Source organism: Manis javanica, chromosome 15 (genome assembly GCF_040802235.1).
Source record: "Manis javanica isolate MJ-LG chromosome 15, MJ_LKY, whole genome shotgun sequence".
Classification (NCBI taxonomy): Eukaryota; Metazoa; Chordata; class Mammalia; order Pholidota; family Manidae; genus Manis; species Manis javanica.
Genome location: NC_133170.1, coordinates 11,481,809 through 11,502,326, shown reverse-complemented (window position 1 = coordinate 11,502,326; position 20,518 = coordinate 11,481,809). Strand labels below are relative to the sequence as shown.

General features: G+C 42.2%; 1 protein-coding gene across 10 annotated transcripts in view; it reads right to left on the bottom strand.

The window, feature by feature from the left end:
* SOX5 (SRY-box transcription factor 5) overlaps positions 1–15,968 on the bottom strand; it is a 938,132-nt gene extending 922,164 nt beyond the window's left edge. For 8 of the 10 annotated variants that reach the window (XM_073222260.1, XM_073222259.1, XM_073222256.1 and 5 more), the window contains exon 1: positions 14,941–15,968. The gene's annotated coding sequence lies outside the window, so the exon portion shown is untranslated. The remainder of the gene's footprint in view (positions 1–14,940) is intronic. The other 2 variants (XM_073222257.1, XM_073222268.1) reach the window with 1 other exon arrangement.
* Between the last annotated feature and the right edge of the window lie 4,550 nt (positions 15,969–20,518).

Sequence of the window (20,518 nt, the reverse complement as noted above, 5' to 3'; positions counted from 1 at the left end):
TTTTTAAGCTTTGACTCAGGAATTCCAGTAAACATTGAGCATTTCTAGTAAAACTTTGGGCTTGAGAATAGGACATTATCAACTCCAGGAAAACCAAAGAAGTTGTATGAAAAGTAAAAATAATACCTATATCCTATTTCCAGCGATAAACAACAATTACAGAGTCAAAATAAGTGTGTTTGCTGAACAGATCTAACCAAAAAAAAAAAAAGAAAAGAAAAGGATGAAATTATATTGGAACAATGGGAAAGGGAACATGTAAGGTTTTAGGAAGTAGGGGTAGCGGAGGAGTGGTTTAGTTAAGCCAAATAATAGGAAGTGGATCGGTGACTTAGGAATAAAGATGTTATTCAGAAACACAGAACTAAAAGGAGTAGGAATGTGACGGACATGATCATCAGTAAGACTGGGCGCTATTTCATTATATAGCTTTGAATTTTATACAATGTACACACATTATTTTAATGTGCATTTAATTGATTAATAAGATACTGAGCTCATATCTCAATTCACCTAGAAAACGTTTCCCAAACTCCGCTGTGCTCTCAAAATTATCACTATGCCTATCACACTGATAAGAAATTACCAGTTTATGTTACTAACCCCCCCTATCAAATAGAGGTTCTTGGAGACAAGAACCAATATTTATTTATACTTGTCTCCCCTGGCAGAAATGGTACTGAAATTTAAATTCAACTCTGAATTCAATAAATATTTACTGAGCTCTAAGTAGACAAATGTAGCAATACAATACAGGTTTCTGATTTCAAAGAATAACATTTATAACCATAAAATGTCATCTGATGGTGGAGCTCATTATGTGCCAAGGATTGTTTTAAGTACTATGCATCATTCTCTCACTGATTCTTCACAACTTCTTTATGAGGTAAACATAACTATCCCCATTCTGCAGATGAGGAGTTAACAGACTGAGAAAGGTTAAGAAAATTGCCCAGCTAAAAAGGGGTCAGTAATGGTCTGAAATAGGAATATAATATTGAACTAGAGCACCCGCATTCCTAGGCATAAACTCACACTCTCTCTCAAAGGATATGCAAGACATGTTCACAACATGCTCACAATAATAGACAACATAATCAAAAGATGTAAATGTAGTTATAGATGGAAATATAAGATCAGAAAGAGAATTCTTTGGCCAGTATATTTTGTGAGGATGACATGCAAAAGTAAAATTTAATTGAGAAATTATAAGATAGGTAGGGTCTCGGGAAATCTATATGAAGGGATGATACATGCAAAGGCATGAATATGAAAAGGTGTGTGTGTGTGTGTGTGTGTGTGTATATGTAGACAGGAGGCCCTGTATGTTTTGTGTCAAATCCTCCTGAATACCCAAGGCCAAAGCAGGTACAGACCCAGCCAGCAGAGCTCCCGGGAGAGGTCTGGACTTACACATCTCTTCCGAACCTATGAAACATGGGAACAGTGGCTATACCAGAGGGACTATCCCATTAGGTTGGTGGAGAGGGAACTGGGGGAGGATTACAAAACATCTGAAACTTAGCAGTTTTCCCTCCCTGTTGTTTTTATTTTTCTGAAATCCTTCCTCTTCCCTCCATGTCTAACTCTATTACTACAGCCCAAGGTCCACGGCACCATGTTTCTTTTGCATGAGTAACTTCAATAGCTTCCAATCCTGCCTCCATTCCTGCCTCTCTTAAATCTGATCTACATACCACAGGTTTTAATTTCCCTTGCTTAGAACTTATTCAATGGGTTCCTTATCCTTATTATGAAGACTCAGCTCTCAAACGTGGTCCATAAGGCTTAATGATCCAATCTCAACCTATCTCTTCAGCCTCATCTCTATCTATTTCCCAGTCATTCTGTTCCAGCCATGTTGGCTTCTAATACCAAGAGCACACCCTTCTCCCCCTCTCTTTGGAGCCTGTGCACGTGCTAATCCCTATGTCTCCAAAGTTCTCTTCTCTTGTTCTCTTTATGTCACTAACCATCCTTCAAATGTGACTTCCTCACGGCAGCCTCCTCTGACTAGCCCCCCAAATATGTCAGCTACTTCTATATGCTGCAATACTTCAGTGAAATATTTTTCCACAGTCTGCAATCATACAGGCAGGTAATCATTTGATTAAAGTGTATCTTTCCTTAAAGACTTTAAATCCTTGTGTACAAGGTATAAGCCTGTTCCACACATCTGACTCTCTAGCAATTAACATGGTACCTGTTTCACAGTAGGTGCTCACACAGTATTTGCGGATTATTGAATGAATGAAGGGGCAAAACAAAAAGAGAAAGCCAAATTACAGAGACAGGTGGGCTGGGAACTAAGGAAAGTCAATTCATGAGAAGGTCTGCAGCAGAGGAAAAGAGCAGCCGTGGAAGAATTCCCTGAGCCAGAAAGGATTCAGATGCGAGCAATGTCCACCACCTCTGGCATGAGCACTCCGAGCAGAGCTGATAAGGCTGACATGTTGCAGACAGTTTGGGAATCATCTGGGAAATTGTGTTCAGCTTGAATCCAGTTCAGAAGCAAACTGTTCTTCTGGAAGGGAAGACTTCAAATATGAGCCTGAAAAGATTTAGAAGACTTGGAGACTGACTGGACGGTCCTTAAAAAAAACAGATGTAAGAGTCTGGGTCCCATCCGTGTGTAGTAATCAGGCACTTTTATTTTTTAAACAGAGCCACATGATCCAAACAGCATGTCACAAAGATTGACCCGACAGTGGTAAACAGAGCAGATTATAAGGAGAAATCCTAGTTGGGGGAACTTTGCAGTAGTTCAGAGAAATAAGCTACAGAGACCCTGTCCTGGAGTGACAGAAGTGCGAGTATAAAGAAAAGGGAAAATACAAGCACCATTTTGAGAGATGACTCAACAGGACTTAAAATATACTTCCTATATTACAAGGGGGAAAGGCCCAGGCTTCAGAATCAGCCCACTGTGGATTCAAGCCTCAGCTCCACCACTCCAGCTCTGCTACTTCGGGCAAGCTCAATTTCCGTATCTGTATAATGGGGTAACATTGATCAGAGAGGTACTGGGTGGAATCAGTACAAATAAACTGCTTGGCACAATGCCTGGCAACGGAAGCCAGCAATCAATGTCAACTGCAATTGCAAGCTAGACATGAGAAGAGGTACAGTGATGGCGTGCCAGGGAACTTCTTTTCTGTGGGCATGTCTTCACATCACAAGAAGATAGGCACCTATATATGAGGAGTTCATTCCCGTCCTGACCTCTGCCTGATCTTTACACTGCATTCACCTTCCTGGCTTCTGGTCTGAATTCATGCCAAACACAACCTCCGACAACTCTTTCAGGGACCTTCCTCTTCAAGCTGCTTGAGCCATTTCTAAACGTATGCTTCCGCCATTTTTTTCCAATTTACCCTCTTACTCTAAGGCTGCCCCCTAAAAGCAACCCTAGATACTAAACTTGGAGGTGAACCCCGGGTGGCTAAACACAGCACTTCTCTCTTCCCAAGAAATGTCTGAAAGATATTGTGGAAAGCAAGCACAGTGTTAAACTTGATTTTTTAAGAGTTAACAGAGAGGGATTTTTTTTTTTCCTCCAAGGATAGGTAATAGCATCAGATTCTGAAATTAAGCACAGCAGGAAGAAAGAGGCTGCATAGATTTCACAGAATATCACAGGCCTCTGCAATAAAGCACTTAAAAACGCCTTGTATTGCTAATTCCTTACACAATCTCCTTTTATTTCCAAAGCACTATGAGGGGCTTGAGCCATAAGACATGCATTGATGTTAACATTACACTGCTTGAATTAGAGCCATTTTTCCACTGAAACTCCGGTTAGGTTTAGAATTACTTTTTACCTTTTTTCCCCCAATATATTTTCCAGCCTGACTTTTCAGATCCAATGAACAGTTGTCTTTTCTAAATACTGGGCCCACCTTTGCAGTCATTACCTTAGCAAACATGCCTTCCCTCAAGCTTCTAATAAGCAGGCCTTGAGTTACATGGGAAATCTGCCTCCGTAGAGATGGCTGGATCATACATCACTCTGGGAATTCTAAGTCAATGAGGGCGACTTTGTCTGCTTTCAAGTTCCCAGCCAACCCCCTCCCAGGCCCCAGTCCATACTTGTCATTCACTGATTGAACTATTCCACAAATCCTTCTTAAGCCACAAATATTGGCACTGTGCTAGGCACCATGGTGGGTTTTCAAAGCAGTCAAATGAAAGTGACATTAGCACCAAAGTACTGCTCACCAACTGACGCACAGTCAGGAGACTTTCCTAAACGCTAAAGAGACAGACGCTGTGGTTCTAGGAAGATGGCCTGTTCTCATGATCACCCACCTATATATTAGCCTTTGTGAGGATTTTTTTCCTCTTTTTTACAAGGTATATTTGTGTCATTTGAAAGCTTTCTTTTACAGTCCATGTGGCAACCCTGTCATTTGCTCAATAAATATTTACTGAGTACTAGGATTGTATGGAGAACAAAACAGCCTGGTTGCTAGCCTCATGCAGTATTTGCTGCTCCCCAGATAATACCTACAAACAGTAGCCTGATGCCTTGATACCCCACAAACCTCAGGTTTGCTTATACATTTTGTTTGTTTGTTTGTATGAAGGTACTTTCTTGTAAAGACCACATTAGCCTAATTAAAACCTTGTCCTTGTCTTATCTCTGTAGGGTTCCTTTTTCAGCCTGCTCTTTCTCTACTCCTTTATCCACAGTAATCATAATCTAACTATTCTATTTTCCATATATTACTCTCTCCATCTGTCTGTTTGATTCCTTCTGTAAACAGAAGTCTTTAAGCACCTGCTATGTGCCAGCACTAAGTATTTGGGATACAAATCTGGATCAATAAACCAACCTCTGGTCTTCAGTTTACGTAGCCACCTTACATTAGTTTTATTAGAAAACTCTTCTAGGCCTACAATGCATATAACTGCCACCCTTCCCCCTACACCCACCCCTTTGTGTCACGTCCCCTCACTCCTGACTTTAAGCATGCTAAATACCCTAGACAATCAAATTTATTAAAGGTTCTTTCAACATTATTTCAAAACCACATCATCAGAAGAAGTCCTTCGCAGTCCAGCACTCATTTGCGCTTGATCATGGCACCATCACTACTCTTTGAGCATCTTACATATGCGACTTACTACCAAACTAAACCCACAAGTTTTTATCACTGGTTCTCAAACTTTTATGTGCAAAAGAATCATCATGCTTGTTAAAAATGCAGGGTTCCAGGGCTACAAACACAGAGATTCAGAGTCCCTGCATCTGAGTAGGAGCCAGAAAGGTTGATTTTCAACTAGGTGATTAAGTGATCATCTTTGAAAAGCACTGTTCTATAATTTCCTTCTATGTCAGTTTTTATATATTAAGAATCTAGGCTTCAAATCAATGTATTTCCTATTAACTAAGGTTTAAGCAACATGCATCAGTGTTCAATAAATATTTTTTGGCTAATAAATGGATCCATGGGTACTTGGTAACAATAATCAACAACTAGAAATTATTTTACAACTCAGGCATCAATTTCAGTGACCACTTCTCACCACTTCCTCCTAAATATCCCCGTGGCAGACAGGCAGGTATGGTTCATGCTCCCATTTTACAACAGGAACACCACACCACCATCTAGACCACGCAGGATGGAAAGACAACCAGTGGCGGGGTCAAACAGACTAAAATCCAGGCGATGATTCTCCTGTTCAGTAGCAGAGGAAAACGCGCAAGCCCCTAACCCATTGGAGTTTGTTTTCCCAGCTGTGGAAGAGGGATGGTAAGACCCACCTAACAGGAGGGTTTTGAAGATTAAACAAGGTTGTCCTTGTGAAGCACCCAGGGCCTGGCCTGGGACTGGTCATTGCTCAACCACTTTTCCCGTGTCCCCTTCATGCAGGGTTATTGTGCCTAATCAAAATGACATTTTGCAAGATATGGTCATTTGTTCTGTTGCTGCTCTGTTCCAGCAATTGTGATTACGTGAGAGACACAACACTGCACCTTCATGGAACTGACCTCCTAATGGGAAATGTTTTTGTCACCCTCTTGTTACCCCTTCCGAACTAGGCAGCAATGTATTGAGCACACCTTTCACTTCCCACTTCATCCAATGAGATTACCGGAGTGGTCATGTGGATAAAGACTCTGGCCAAAGAGAAAGGTTAAGAAAAGCCCAGTAAGTGGGAACAGGGAGAAGGAGGCAGGGAAGGAAGAGCATATTGGGAGGCCAAGAAAGCTCCAGAAATAAACAACAGACCCTTTAAGGTTCTTTACATACTAATAGACTTGTTTGGTTAGTGTGCACTAAAATTATCACTTTATTTCCTGATATTATGTAGAAAAGACACTAGGCTTCCACTAGCAGTAGAGGTACAGTGGAAATGAGGCAAAAGAATGAAGTAAGAAAAGTCAAGACAGAATTGTAAGAAATAGTGTGCAAATCAGTCCCCCGCAAGAGCCAGTTAATGAGACTGACTGTGCCAGATACATGTGAAAGCAGTCAGTACAGGAACCCCAACATCACCAGGACATACATGCAAACCTCAGCCACACCCCAAACACATCAAACCCCAGCTTCCAGGAGCTGTGAATTACACCAGGGCCTCTGAGCAAACATCATACTTGGGCACAGGCCTGATCCCAGAATGAGAATGTACCAGCAGCTCCAGGGGGGATGCAGCCAGGCACAAGGGGAAATGGAATCGAAAGTTTAGTGGGAAACAGCCTCTAGTAAACATGCCATCGAATGTACTAACATGTTCTTCTTTTCCTCTCCCACATGTTAAGTACATCAGCTTTTTTAACTAGAGACAGTGGAGCAACCAGTGCTCACTATTTGGGGAAAACTATGCCAAAAGCCTCTCAATCAGCTGTCCTTATCCTGGACACAGATTCCCCAGAGGGGTCACTTGTCTGAGGAATGTGTCAAAAATTAGCTCTCTTTTCCTGCCTCCTCTCCTCCTTTGGATTCTGAAGTTGTCCAGGTACCAGGCTCCCAGAGTACAACCCACAGAACCACCTCAAAACCGGGGCTAAAATACCGGTAGTTCCCTGAATCCCACTTGAAACTAGTATGTGAAGTCAGTGGCTTATGCCCCCAGAATGCTGCCTGGCTTGCACAGAAGGATTGCTCTCCACTGTATTCCCGGGAGTCACACTGAGTCTAAATGACATGGTGTTCATCCTCCTTTGCAGCTCCCCCTCACGCTGACCCAAAAAATAAAAAAAATAGCAACAACTCAATTCTCAGTCCAATAACGTCTTTTCTCAGATGTTGTTCTCCCAGTGGGTAGACGAATGAACTGCTGCAATGCCACCAGCTCCTCTACTGTTTCTTTTAATTTAAAGTTACAACAGGAGGGAAGAAAAGAGACTTTCTATTAAGGGACAACTCCCTGAAGGGTCTCTTAGCTGACAATCGAAGGACTGCTCATGGCAGTGATCAGATCTAACGCAACAAAGTGCTGGTGGCTCTGCGACTCATCACAGCAGGAGCTAGTGCTGAGGGCCACTTGAGTTCAGTGCTTTGTGTGCGGCAAGTTCGTTTAGGAGCAGTGACATAGGGGAGCAAAGACTCGCAAGGTGTTTGAGGCTCAAGATAAAATAAGCACTTACAGTGCTTCTCAACTGAACAGGAAGCCCAGAGGGGTAAGGAAAGGAAGAGAGGGTTCTGTCTCCTCATGCTTTAGAGAAAATTACCTAAAGATGGTCGAGGTTGGTTGGTCTATCTGTTGTCAGGTTCATAATCTGATTAAAAATAGGGTTGAAGCACTGAGAAATAAACGGAGCTAGTTATAAAAGGCACACATTAAGGATGTTTGCTTGCCTACACAATGCCTTCTAATCGCATGAAATAGCTATTGGTTAAAAATATTTACAATCACCTGATACAATTCAGCTACACCTCTCAGCTGCATTTTACAAGTACATTTTAAAAAGTGCAGTACTATAATCCTCCCTTAGCTGAGGTTTCGTTTTCAGTGGTTTCAGTTACTGGTGGTCAACCACAGTCTAGGAGCAGGTTAGCAGATTATACATCTGACAATATGTCAGAAGGTCAGTAGTAGCCTAACCTTACATCACAATGCCTACGTCATTAACCTTATTCATCCCATCATGTAGGCATTTTATCATCTCATATCATCACAAGAAGAAGGGTGAGTATATAGTACAATAGGGCATTTTGAGAAAGAGAGAGACCACATTCATATAACTTTTATTATAGTATACTGGTATAATTGTTCCATTTTATTAGTTATTGCTGTTAATCTCTTAATCTCTTAAATTTATAAAAATATAAATGGTATCTAATTTATAAATGAAATGTTATCATAGGCATGTATGGATACGAAAAAAACAAAGTATATATATGGAATTCAGTACTATCCATGGTTTCAGGCATCCCCTGAGGGGTCTTGGGATGTATTCCCTGCAGGTCAGGGGGGATAACTGTGTATACTGAGCATTTCCTTTGTGACACACACAGTGCTACGGATGTACAGGCAATCTCATATATCCCCATTTAATCTTGACTAGGTCTCTGTGAGGTGATATTATCATTACACTCATTTTACAGTGGAGGAAAATAAAGCATCAGAGGGCTCAAAGAAATTGCTGAGTCTTTTTTTAGTGGCAGGTCCACCTGACCAGAGCGCCTCCTACTAACCCCTGGGCTCTCCTGCCAAACCACAACTATACCACTCAGCAAGCCTGTTGCGAAAATATAATGGACTCAGTGCCCCCCCTGCTGCCACTATGTCTCTAGCACCATTGGTGCGCGGAGGCCATGTTTCCGGGAGCTGCTCCTGGCCAATGAGTGAGCAGAGTGCAGAGACAGAGGACTCAGCGGCCAATGGCTGGCTCTCATCTGCCTAGCCCACCTTTACTGGACTGAAAATCCTTCCTGCTCAATCCTCCTTCCTTCTGCTGCTCCTTGTGTAAGTGCCAAAGCTGGATCACAGTCCAAAGGCTCTCCAGCCTTTTGCTGTCTCCCCAGTAAACTTCTTACATGGACCCAACTTAATGCAATAACCAAGTCATTCATTTGCTTTATTAAAAAACCTTTCCTTTATCTTTGGTCAGTTGTATAGGCTTCCTCAACTATCCAAAAGTTGGCTTTACACCATTTCACTTTTGTGAAAAACCTACATTAATACCTGTCTTTTCTAATCGAAAGAAATCTGAAGGGGATTTTCGCTTTTATGAACTGGTAGTTGCTTCTTTGCATTATGCCATTTTGTTTTGGCATATAAAAGGTTTCATAGGAACACTGTACTTTTAGATAGTGGAGAAACCTAGACTTACGGAGAAATCTTCTGTATCACTGAAAGGAGAAAACAACCACTAATATTTCCATATTGCTATACATCATCTCTCCAAACAGGCAATGGTGATTTTGCTGTACATTTCTCTTTGCACCCACTTTAAATAAACAAACCTATGAGACTCTCTTTGAAGGAACTCTTGACTCCATAGGGCAAAACATTACAAAGACAGATTTATTTCTTTTTCCAAGTGGAATTTTTCTCTGCCTCAGGTACTATAATTTAACATTACCCAGAGGTGGATGACGGTCAATGGATAGCATCACAATACAATTTCACTAGTTTATATCTCTAACAGGGAATCAAAAAGGTTGACAAGAAGAGAGAGCTACAGTTAGGTCCTAAAATTTTTGTGTGCCGTTACCTATTATGTAGGATTAAAATGTTAAGTACTGAAGGAACACTTATATGAATAAAAGATAGAATTCACACTTGCACCAAATACAGCATCTTAATAAAACCACATTGTCAGAGATCATATATAGATGTTAACCGAATCACTATTTTAAAGTGTTGATCTCAGCCTCAAGAAAGTGATATATTTTTCTTCTTGGATTTAAGTAAGTTCAAAGCAAGTACAAAAGGAAGCTTCAAACATTGCTAATGATCAAAAAAGACTTGATTGGTGGGAGAGAAGAGTGTAACTGACGTTTACTGAATACCTAGCTCATGACAGACTCTATGCTAGGAAGGTGACATACATAGCTAGTGTAATCCATGCAATATCCCTCTAAGATAGAGCATAATATACAGCATTGAAGGTTAAGAAAAGGGGCACAGCACTGAATGTTCAGAACAGCAAGTCTTGGAAGAATTTTAAATAGACCTAATTCAAGAAGCCCCAAAAGTTAGTGAGATTGCCTCTTTTGTATCCTGGTTCCTTTCTCAATTCCCTACCTCCAAGACTTGAATTGGTAGTGCAGTAAAAACGCAATACCTAAGTTTCCAGGCAATGCCAACTGAAGATCAAACCAAGCCCTCCTGTCTCTATGACTGCTGCTCTTTTTCTCCCCTTTTGACATGAGAGAGCACATAATCATAAAGTAACTGAATGACAAGAAATTGAACATTAGAGATATCAGGGTTTTTTACTTATAATCAGGGTCTTATGAAGCAATCAAGAATAAATGGATCTATACCTGTAGAATTCAATACCACCATCACTACCACCACTCATGGAGATACAATTTTCTTTTTTTTTTTTTCTGGGTGGTTCTCTTTTTTTTTTAAGGCTCAATTTTTAAAGAGTGGTTCTTTAATGTATTCCTTAAATGCATTCATTTTTCCCCTAATTTCCTCAATTTGCTGCTCCTACTGAATGTCAGTCACCCTTACCTGTAAGCAGAATGATTACTTACCTATAAAATATGATTCGAGTGGTACTGAAAAAAATCCCTTTATTTATAAATATTGTTCCCTGGCTGTTTTCTTTGATACTTGTAATCTCAAGTCTTTCTCTAAGGAATTAGATGGTCATAATAAACTGCACCAGTAATAAAACAACATCTAATTAGAGAATTAAACCATAATGATCTATAAATACCTTTGAATGAATTAGTTTATGGGCCAGAGATTACATTGGGCAAATGGGCAGGAATTTGGCCAGTCCAGCAGCATGAACCAGTGCCATCCTAAAGTCAGGCCGCTGATCAGGAGAGCATTCAAAACAGCCATGTGGGAGGCTGCAGGGGTACAGGTTTGGAGGAAACAACCAAAAAAGCCCATTTCCCTTAATTTTAAAGACAAGGAAATTGATACAGTAAAGTTTACTAGATAGTACCACAGAAATGCCCCAATATGGTCTAGCTGCTAGTGACTAAACGCGCGTAAGTGTCTATCCTACTACTGAGCCTGAAGTGCTCCATTTCTCCCCTTTGACCTATCTAAGATCATTATTTTTAAGCAAAAGTTTAAGTCCTTGCTTCATCTTCTTCAAAATTTTGGTTTACTCTTCTGTTAAGAGTAACTTTTCATGCAAATGAACTCTGGGTTTAACTGAAGATCATTAAATGACTTCTGTACGCCTAAAATCCTCTCCTAAATGTGAGGTATGAGTAATTATTTATGTTACATCACACACGGCAAATAAATAACAAAGACCCCACTCACATTTGAGAATCATTTACCATTCCTACTTCCCAAAACTCCCTCAAATGGGAAATGGAATAACAGACTGATCATAATTGGATTAAGAACTACAATTCTTTAATTCATTCATCAAATTGAGGCATGTGGAAGAGTTTATTTACAGAGTTGTTTAGACAGTTTTGTGTGGTGTTTTTTAAGATATACCAAAATGCCTTTCTGAAAGAAGTTTCAGATCCCAAATCATTAACATATGAAAACCAAATGTAGACGATTTACAAATGGGTGTTTTAAAACAATGTTTGGAACAAAATTGGACTTCTATTTTATTAACTATCTACAAATCTAAGTTCAGGATGTAGCTGATTTGAAACAGCCAAGCGCTTTCTTCGCCTTAAAATAAATCTGCATTTCTCAGGCTAAAAATTTGTGATGAGCACAAAAAGCATTGACTTTAGGCCTAGACAAAAATGTTTTCCAGGTCACTTTCACAGCTCTAATTATAGCATTCTCTACCACTAGAGGTGGTTAGATATTGGATGAAACATCCAGATTATGCCAATCAATCACATCCAACAATTTTACCTGCTGGAAATCTAAAATAATGTCCAACATTAGAACTCTCAGTTATGTGAAATCTAGTGTATTTTTAGAGATTACTAAAAACAAGTTTTATCCTGCCCTGTGTATTACTTTTTATGTAATCTGAACATGCCTTCAAAGCAATGACTACCTATCACTCAGTAAAAGAATAGAGTTTTTTCAAGAAGACACTACCTTCTGTTAATCATTATATCATACTTTTCATTTGCTTTATAAGAAAAAAATTATTCAAGCATTCAAATTCATTCTTTTAACTGGAAAATAAAATTTGAAACTCTCTTAACTAGTGCCTTTCACCTAACAAGGGCAAAAAAAAAAACCATCATACCTGAGTATAAACTTTACTCTTTTGTTATTTACTATTTACATCACACACTCCACAGATAACATCTTCCTAAGTGTGTATTCATTTTTTTATTTTGCAAAACCATGTGTCAGTCTAAACAGGATATGCATTTACATGTATAGAACTAAGTTAACTTGAAATAACCACTAGATCTCAAATGCCTGGTTATTTACCAAATAAGTTTGAGAGTTTTGATTCCTGTATATAACATGCCATTCAACCAGAACTATTTAAGCTCAACAGCAAAACTAATACAGGGTTTCTGTATTAAGAGTTGAAGCTCTTTTTTCCTGAATTAAGAGCTTACACTTTCAGGTCTATGTCACCTTGGTTCAGTATTGCCCATTGTAAAAAGCTACCAAAAGAGATTTTTAAAAACCCACCAGCAAACAAAAAACTCTATTAATTCTTCATGTACAAGGATGTTAAAGACCATTGGAAAGAAAGAAAAAAAAAAGAATTTCAAGCGAGTATGCTACTATATAATTAACACAAATAACTAAATAATTATGCACATCCCTTCCCACCCCCACAATTAAATGTTTTTAAACAACTCATGTGATGAAAGATCTACCTTTTAGGCAAACAAAAGCAATCTTAACCAGTGTAAGGATTTAACGCTGTATTGCATCAGTTTTAAGTGATGCTTATGATTTTTATCTTGTATAGTTCTTAGGAGTAAACTGTTGATGACATCACTGGCAGAAGAACTTCGCACAATGCCTAAGAGAACTTTCAGTGTAAGTATTTATGATTTCAAATGATTGTGGCTGAATTTATCTGGACTTCAGCCTCAGAACTATACTTAAATCAGGAAGACGCACCCCCAGAAACTCTGTCCCATGTATCTGCATTTGAAACCAGATTCCTTCCCTATCAGAGCTAACAGCAGTTCGAACACAGCTGAATTCCTTCAAAATTAAACAGATCAAAACATTGCATTTTTGTAAAGACTCTTAAGAAAACGTCCTACTTTTAAATTCTATAAAAGTCAAACTTAAAAAACATTTCCGTATACTTTAAAACCATCTGGCCCTTAATCTAATCACTCTTGGCAATCGAGCCTCACTCCTGTAATCCTGATCAAAAACTCTGCTCTGGTTTTTCTGACTGAAATGTCCTTTGCCTACAAATCTCCCACGCGCCTCCTCCATTGGCCTGTTTTGTTTGTGTGGTTTTTTTTTTTTTTTAGGATACTAGGGGCCATTATTTATGAGCAGCAAGGAAACAAATCACTCTGTCTAGTCCCTTTGCAGATTCCCACACTTATTACCCAAAATCCCACAGATCTCTCTTGGTCTAGCCCTTAACTAAAGGACTGTGCTGAGCCTGAATACCGTCCCTGGGGAAACAGGCTCATGCCTTTCTTGACAAACCACTTTGGGTATCTGGATATTGTGAGGATCTCAACCGGGAGAGAACAAATCCCCAAAGTTTTTTCAAGAAGTACAGTCCACTGCCACCGATAGCGCCTGGCTTGGCCAACACTGAGAATAAAGCTCTGCAGATTCACATAATTGTTCCTCATTTTGACCTGCTTTAGTTGAAAAGGAAAGACTTTAAAATGAATTCACATTCACCACACTCTGAATTTAGTCACAGAGGCCAATGTCTTCAGATATTAACCAGGGTCAGTCTATTTATTAACATACTCGCTTTGCAAAGTGTAAGGAAATTTACTATTAAAATATGTAAACAGTGTTTCGTGTGCATGCGGTGCCAGCAGATCAATAGTCAAGAAACTGCTATCAAATGCGATTCCCAAATTCGATTTGATTTCAGCTCTGTAACCCTGTTCTCCTTGCTTATTACTGTAGCCCCAAAGTGCAGGCGAGATTTCCCAAACCCCGCGCTTAAAGTGACACAACACGTGAGTGGTTTCACTTCGTACACTGAGTAGGGTGGGGGGGAAAGTAGTTGCAATTAAAATTAAAGCTTCCGGTCTCTGAAATCCCTGGAATCCTGAAGGATGAGACTTGTTTCCGAAATTCCAGGAGGGAGGAGGGGGAGCGGTACCGAGAGGGGTGGCAGAAAGCGAAACAAAAAGACGACAAGGGGGGGAATTAAGGTTGTGGGGTGGGCCCGGGGTCGCGTTTGGATTCTGAGGAGGGTTAAGAGCTTTGTCCAACTTTTAGGGTCCGGCGCTGGGCGTTAGCCGAGATGCACAGAGCAGCCCGGGGTTGCCCCTGCCCTCCCGCCTCATCGCGCACCACCTCCACCGCCACCACTTAAAAACAATCCCCGCGACGGCACCCGGCGCCCCGGCAGGGAGAGAAAGTTCTCCCGTTTCCTGACCCGGGTCCAAGCCCACCCTCCGGGGTCCCGCCGCTCGGCCGCCCCCGGGGGTGACAGGGCCCCTTCCCGCCCGGAGCCGCCCCGCGCTGCCGCCTCAGCCCCGGCGGGTCCCCCTCCCTCGCTCTTGAGGAAACTCGGGGGGCGCCCCCGCCCCCGCCCCCCCGGCTCTCCAGCTGGAGCGGCGGCCCGGCGGCGGCGGCGGCGGCGGCGGCGGCGGCGGCGGCGGCGGGGGGGAGCCCGCGCCTTGGAGGGCTGCCCGCAGCAGCCCCGGGACCGGCAACAAAGTTCAAACGCTGCGGTTCACGCACCTTACCGGCTCTCCGGACCGTCTCCTCGGCGCAGGGTGCCAGGGGGCGCCGGGGCGGGCGGGGGGCCCCGGGAGGACACTGGAGACGGATTTGGGTGGCTCGCCTTTTCAGTGTGTGTGTGTGCGCGTGTGTGTGTGTGTGTGTGTGTGTGTGTGTGTGTGTGTGTGAGTGAGTGTGCGCGCGCGCGCGTGTCCCTCTGCCCCCGTCTGGCTCGCTCGCCCGCGCTCCCCGAGCGGCTCCCAAGGACGAGGCGGGATCCCTGGGCTGGTCCTGCGGCGGCCTCCGAGACACACACCAGCCACACCGCGAGCGCCAGTAACAAAAGGCGAGAAGACAGTGGGAACAATGGGGGAGGCGAGGGCAGCGCACCGGCCCGGCGGTCAGCGCGGCCGGCACGCGCCCCGGGGCTGCGCGGGGACGGGGGCGGGCGCGGGGGCGGCGCCGCGGCCCGGCTCCCCGCAGGTCGCCCCCGGCGCCCGCGAGCCCACCTGACCTCCCGCCCGCCGCCGGGCGCCCTCTCTGTGCATCCGCAGGGAAGGAGCCCGGAGTTGGCGTCCCCCGCCGCCGCAGAGTAACCCAACTGCAAATAACGCGGGGACGGCCCACGCGTGCAGGAATGTTTTAGGGAAAAAAACCTGCCCTCCACTTACAGGAGCGATAAAATGAGGCGGCAGGAGTGGAAGGAGGCAGGGAGAGTGGGGCACCTCTCCATCTCGCAGCTATAAATACGCATTCGTGTTTAGTCAATTCGCCTTTGTCAACTTCTTCCCTGCGCTGGAACCGCACCCGCTGCCCCGTCACCATGACCTGGGCCCCTTTCTCGCCCGCCGCCCCCCGTTTGCACACAGTCGGGCTCGCGCCCAGGGCGCGTGCGGAGGGTCCGCGGGGCCCCGGAACCTTCTGGGCGGCGGGCGAGCGGCCGCCCGCCCGGCGCGGAGGCTGGAGCGGCGAGAGGTGCGGTTTGGAAAGTGACCACGACCTCCCCGAGCCGGCTGTGCGCCCGCGGTCCCCACCGGCACGGGGCGCACCCCCACTCCTCGGGGGGAGGGAGAAAAGTTTTGAGGCGCTCTCTTCCCTGCCTCCGGGGAGGTTGGACTGGTTTTGTTCTGTGTGGGCAAGCCCAGGGCCCGAGAACCAAAGAATGAATTGGAGGGGGTAAGGCTCGGCGCTGGGCTTGGACTCCTTGGGCGACCCAGGAGTGGTCGCGTGGAGGCGGGGGGGAGACCCTCGGAGTGGCATCACCGCCGGAAGGAACTCCGTAGGCAGAGCCGGGCACAGACGCCGCGGGGCTGGTGGCAGCGTGAGCACTGACAGCTCCCGGCTGCCCCGGCGCTTCTCTCTCCCAATCGTACTTTCATTGACTTATAACAGCTGCCGGGTTGCCAGGGGTACAGAAAAAAAAAAATCCTGTTACATCTCCAACTAGTGGGGAGGGAGAGTGATCCGGACTGATGGCTGATTTTCCTGGAACTGGTGTCCAGAAAGGCGCAAAGGGAGGCAGCAGGTCTGCAGGAGGAGGATGGGGAAGGGGACTGAGACACAATACGAGCAACACGTTTCTTTTTCTCGCCGTTCCCTCCTCTTCTCCAGCTGCGTGCCGATTTGCCTGCTCTCTTTCCTCATCTCGGTGATCTTGAGATGCGCAACCATTGACTGCGCCGCGTCCCTGGGCACCCCCAGGCTTTCCCAGAGTGCACCACCACCACCCGGAGATCAATGACCGCAGTCTGTTTATTCTTCACGCGCCTGTAAGAGCAGGGCACTGAAGTAGCAGGGGAGGGAGGTTTGGGGCTCGCCTGTCTATGCGATCTGTCTCCGACTTTTTCTGGCTCGTTTCTAAACTGCAGCTAGTAAGCAAATATACTTTCTTAATGCATGCAACACATACCAATCACAGTATATTCGCGTAGAAGAGTGACACGTCCTTTCTCCCCCTTTCCACGCTTTGTAGATTTGTTTCTGGAGGTGGGTTGCTAATACCTGAGCTTTTACACTTGTCAAGAGCGGAAACTTTCTGGGGTGTTTGATGATTGATTATTTGGTACCTACTTTCTAAAAATGGCTAAACACCTTTTCCTTGGAACAAAAGTGAGAAATGCAAATCTTAATAACTCAAGGCAAAAATTTCAAAGTGTAAGCACAGTTATTACCCACTCCCACAAAGAAAAGCTTCCTCCTCCACAAATATTTGATAGCATAGAGCCCAGTAATTAAGAGAACAGTCAAATATTCCCAGGCTTTAAGCATGAAGACTACATACATTCTCACGTACTTAGAATTTATAAGCAGTGTTAATCCTTTGCCACTTGGATGTAACTCTAGATATGGCATATTCTGCATGTGTATTTTTAAACAACGTTACTGTTTTCTTAAGTGTTTAATGAGAGAGACCATGGATGATAATAATATTTAAACTGCTGGATCAATGTGGCCTCACCAACTGTGTGGGAAAATTCTCTGCATGTATGCATGAAACACCTTACCTCTGTGTTGCTTTTCCTCACATTTCCTATTTCATGTGAGCTTCCAGTCAGAGTCACTGCATAATAAGAATATAAGAATTCATAAGAATCTATCAACAATTGTACTGTACTTTGAATTTAAGTGCTATTTTTATTTTAAAGAGTTCTTGGCATACATTAAATAATTGATTCCCATTGTACTTAATGCAGTTGCTTTTCACCACTAGCTATTACTGTGTCAGGCCTATTCCTTACATAATGTGTGAGAAGCAGATCGGGCCCAGCAACAAAAAAAGAAGGCCCCTTACCTACCAACTGTGTGAAGATACATAACATTTGAAAAGAGATTGTCATGTACGGTGAGTTCCCCTAGATTTCAATACATACTCAGTGAAAATAAAGGGACAGAGCAAGTCCTTTTCCCTGGGTCTTGGAGTAACAAACGTCCCTGTTGGGCCTCACCCCATCAACTTCTTCCCTTTTACTCCTACAGGCAGCAAAACTTCCAACCATTATGATTATTGAAACCACATGCCCTGAAGACTCACCTATGATCATTACATAGCAACAGCATAGCTAGTCAAAAACTTTCGGTAGGATGTTTGTTTGTGTTGGGCTTCAAAAAAAATACCCACACTTGAAGTGGAAATGACACATTAAAAAATCGGGGTTTCCATTTATTGAGCATTTACTATGTGACACGCTCTTGGCCAAGCGCTTCTTTTATATATTTCGTCTCTACTTCTCACCACAAACTTGAAAGAATTGGTACATCCTTGTTTTGCAAATGAGAAAACTAAAGCTCAGAAAGGTTAAATGATTTGCCCCAAATCATGCAGCTTCTAAGTGGTGTGCAAGATGTGAATCCAGACTGCTCCATCTTCAAGCGTGTGCTGTTCCAGTTCACCTTGATGCCACTCACACTTTATATTACGGCCAGTTTTTAGGGAGAAATGCCAGTTTTTAGGGGTAGATTTGAAATGCCAAGTTTATACTGTGTATAGTCCAGACATGACGTACATTGGGATTCTCCCTCACTGGCCATTAGATAACTGAAATTTCCAAGAAAATCTTAATGTGCCATATATGGAGTATACATAAATACTATACTTTAAATATGAAAGGCATTTAGCAATATACATTTATCTTATTTTGTAGGCCAAGCAATGAAAATCTGTGACCTGAGAAGTTGGGAAAATTTAGGTGATTCAAGAGACCAAAGATGCCATGTCATCTTAATGGTTTTGAATTACCCATTCTTATTTTTCTTGGGGTAGTTTGTCAACCCTCACTCCATTAACAAGAGTGTATTATATAATGGTGATTTAAGTTTAGTAATTAGGGACCCAAACAGTGATACCACTCAAAGGAGTCTTAAAATGTTTGATTAAAAAATTCCAAGTACATGAGCGGTTTATCCCATGTCTATTTTTACCTGTCCCATCAAACAAATAAGCATATCTAGGTTTGGAAGTGAGCTTCTCCAAACCAGAAGTTTTGAGAAAGTATTTTGAGGTTTCTTCTCTTTCTCTTCTCCCCCTAATTACATTAGGAGAGACTGCCTATGAAAGGAAGAGTAACAGACAAAAATCTTCCTTCCTCGGCACCCTTAATCATGATAGCCTCTTCTTTAGATAATCATAATATCTTACTGTCCTCTAAACCATTAGTTTTACTGGGCCTGACATGACTCTTCAGAGCCACTGGAATAGCCATCCTGTACCTACCAGACGCCACACACTAAGTTCTTACTTAAAAAACCCAACTTTTAAAGCCCTATTACAGATACATATGTTTTCATTTAAAGACTACTATGAAATCGAGTGTTCTTTTATTTAAACATTCCCCTGTGGTTCTACCAATTAAGGATCGGTAGTACCATATTTACAGTTGAGAGCCTGACTGAACTAACCTGGTTAAACACAGTTGGTGAAACGGCCAATACTGGTTTTGTCACCAAAGTTGACTGAAATGTGAAGCACCATATATATTTCAAAGTGAATTCTAATTTTTTTAACTTTCTCATTTTGGTAAACATTTAGAATAAAATTTTTATTTCAGGGGCAGTTTTGTAAAGGGGAAATCATGTCTAAAACCCAGATACTTTTACAACCAAAACCACAACTGTATTGCTCTTATTAGTGAAGTGTGTTTATTACTGTGATTGTTAAATTTTCCTTTCCTGGGAGAAAAACCAAAGAGATCAAGACTGGTTCTATTCAAGTGAAACAACTTGGAGACCTCACATCTTGTCTCTTAATTTACCAGTTTTCAGTTTGACTTCCGTCCTTTAATTTTAAATAATGAGTATACAATGTGGGTAATTTAAACATGTAAAAATAATGTTTTTAAATATGTGGATTTCTTTCAGGCTTAGCTTTTATAACATATTCTGTGTTCTCTATTGCTACAAAATTTGCATCAGAAATATGTAGAAGTTTACATGCAATGAGATACTCTGATTTCATTTATAAGAAAAGGGTTATGACTAATGTATTTTGTGGATTAAGAATTGGTAACAGAACTAATTGTTAAGCAAGGCAACAGTATTTTAAGCTTGAATCTCAGGAGGGCTTAGGTATTTGGATCTATGAACTCATGACAGTTCCTGTTTGTAACTTCTTCCAGATATTTGGCACTGTAATACCAATTGCATAGTGTAATATGTAAAATACAGTAGACAAGTGAAAGAATGCACAGTTAAAAGTCAACAAAAGCACATAAAATAAAAAGGGTGGTTTTAAAAATAACTAAAAAATGCCCTTCTTATTTGAATTCCATTAAATTATTTAATGAAAGTAAATAAAATTTCAATCTCCAGGTATCTGGGACTTTTACCACTCCCCACCCCCAACTTTTACTTGATGTTGATATACTTAAATTTAGAATTTAATTCATGGATTAATTTGTTTTAAGAATATGTTAAAGTATTATACTCTAAACTGTTTTGCATGCTCACAATGGCTGTTTTCCAGGTAATTTGCTCCAGGACAAAAGTAATCAATTGGATCACAACCCCATTGGTCAGATTTAGTTGTATCACTTCCAGTTATTTTAACCACATCTTTGTGCAATATGTTCATTAATTTTTCAGCTAGTTTTTATTTTTCCTCTAT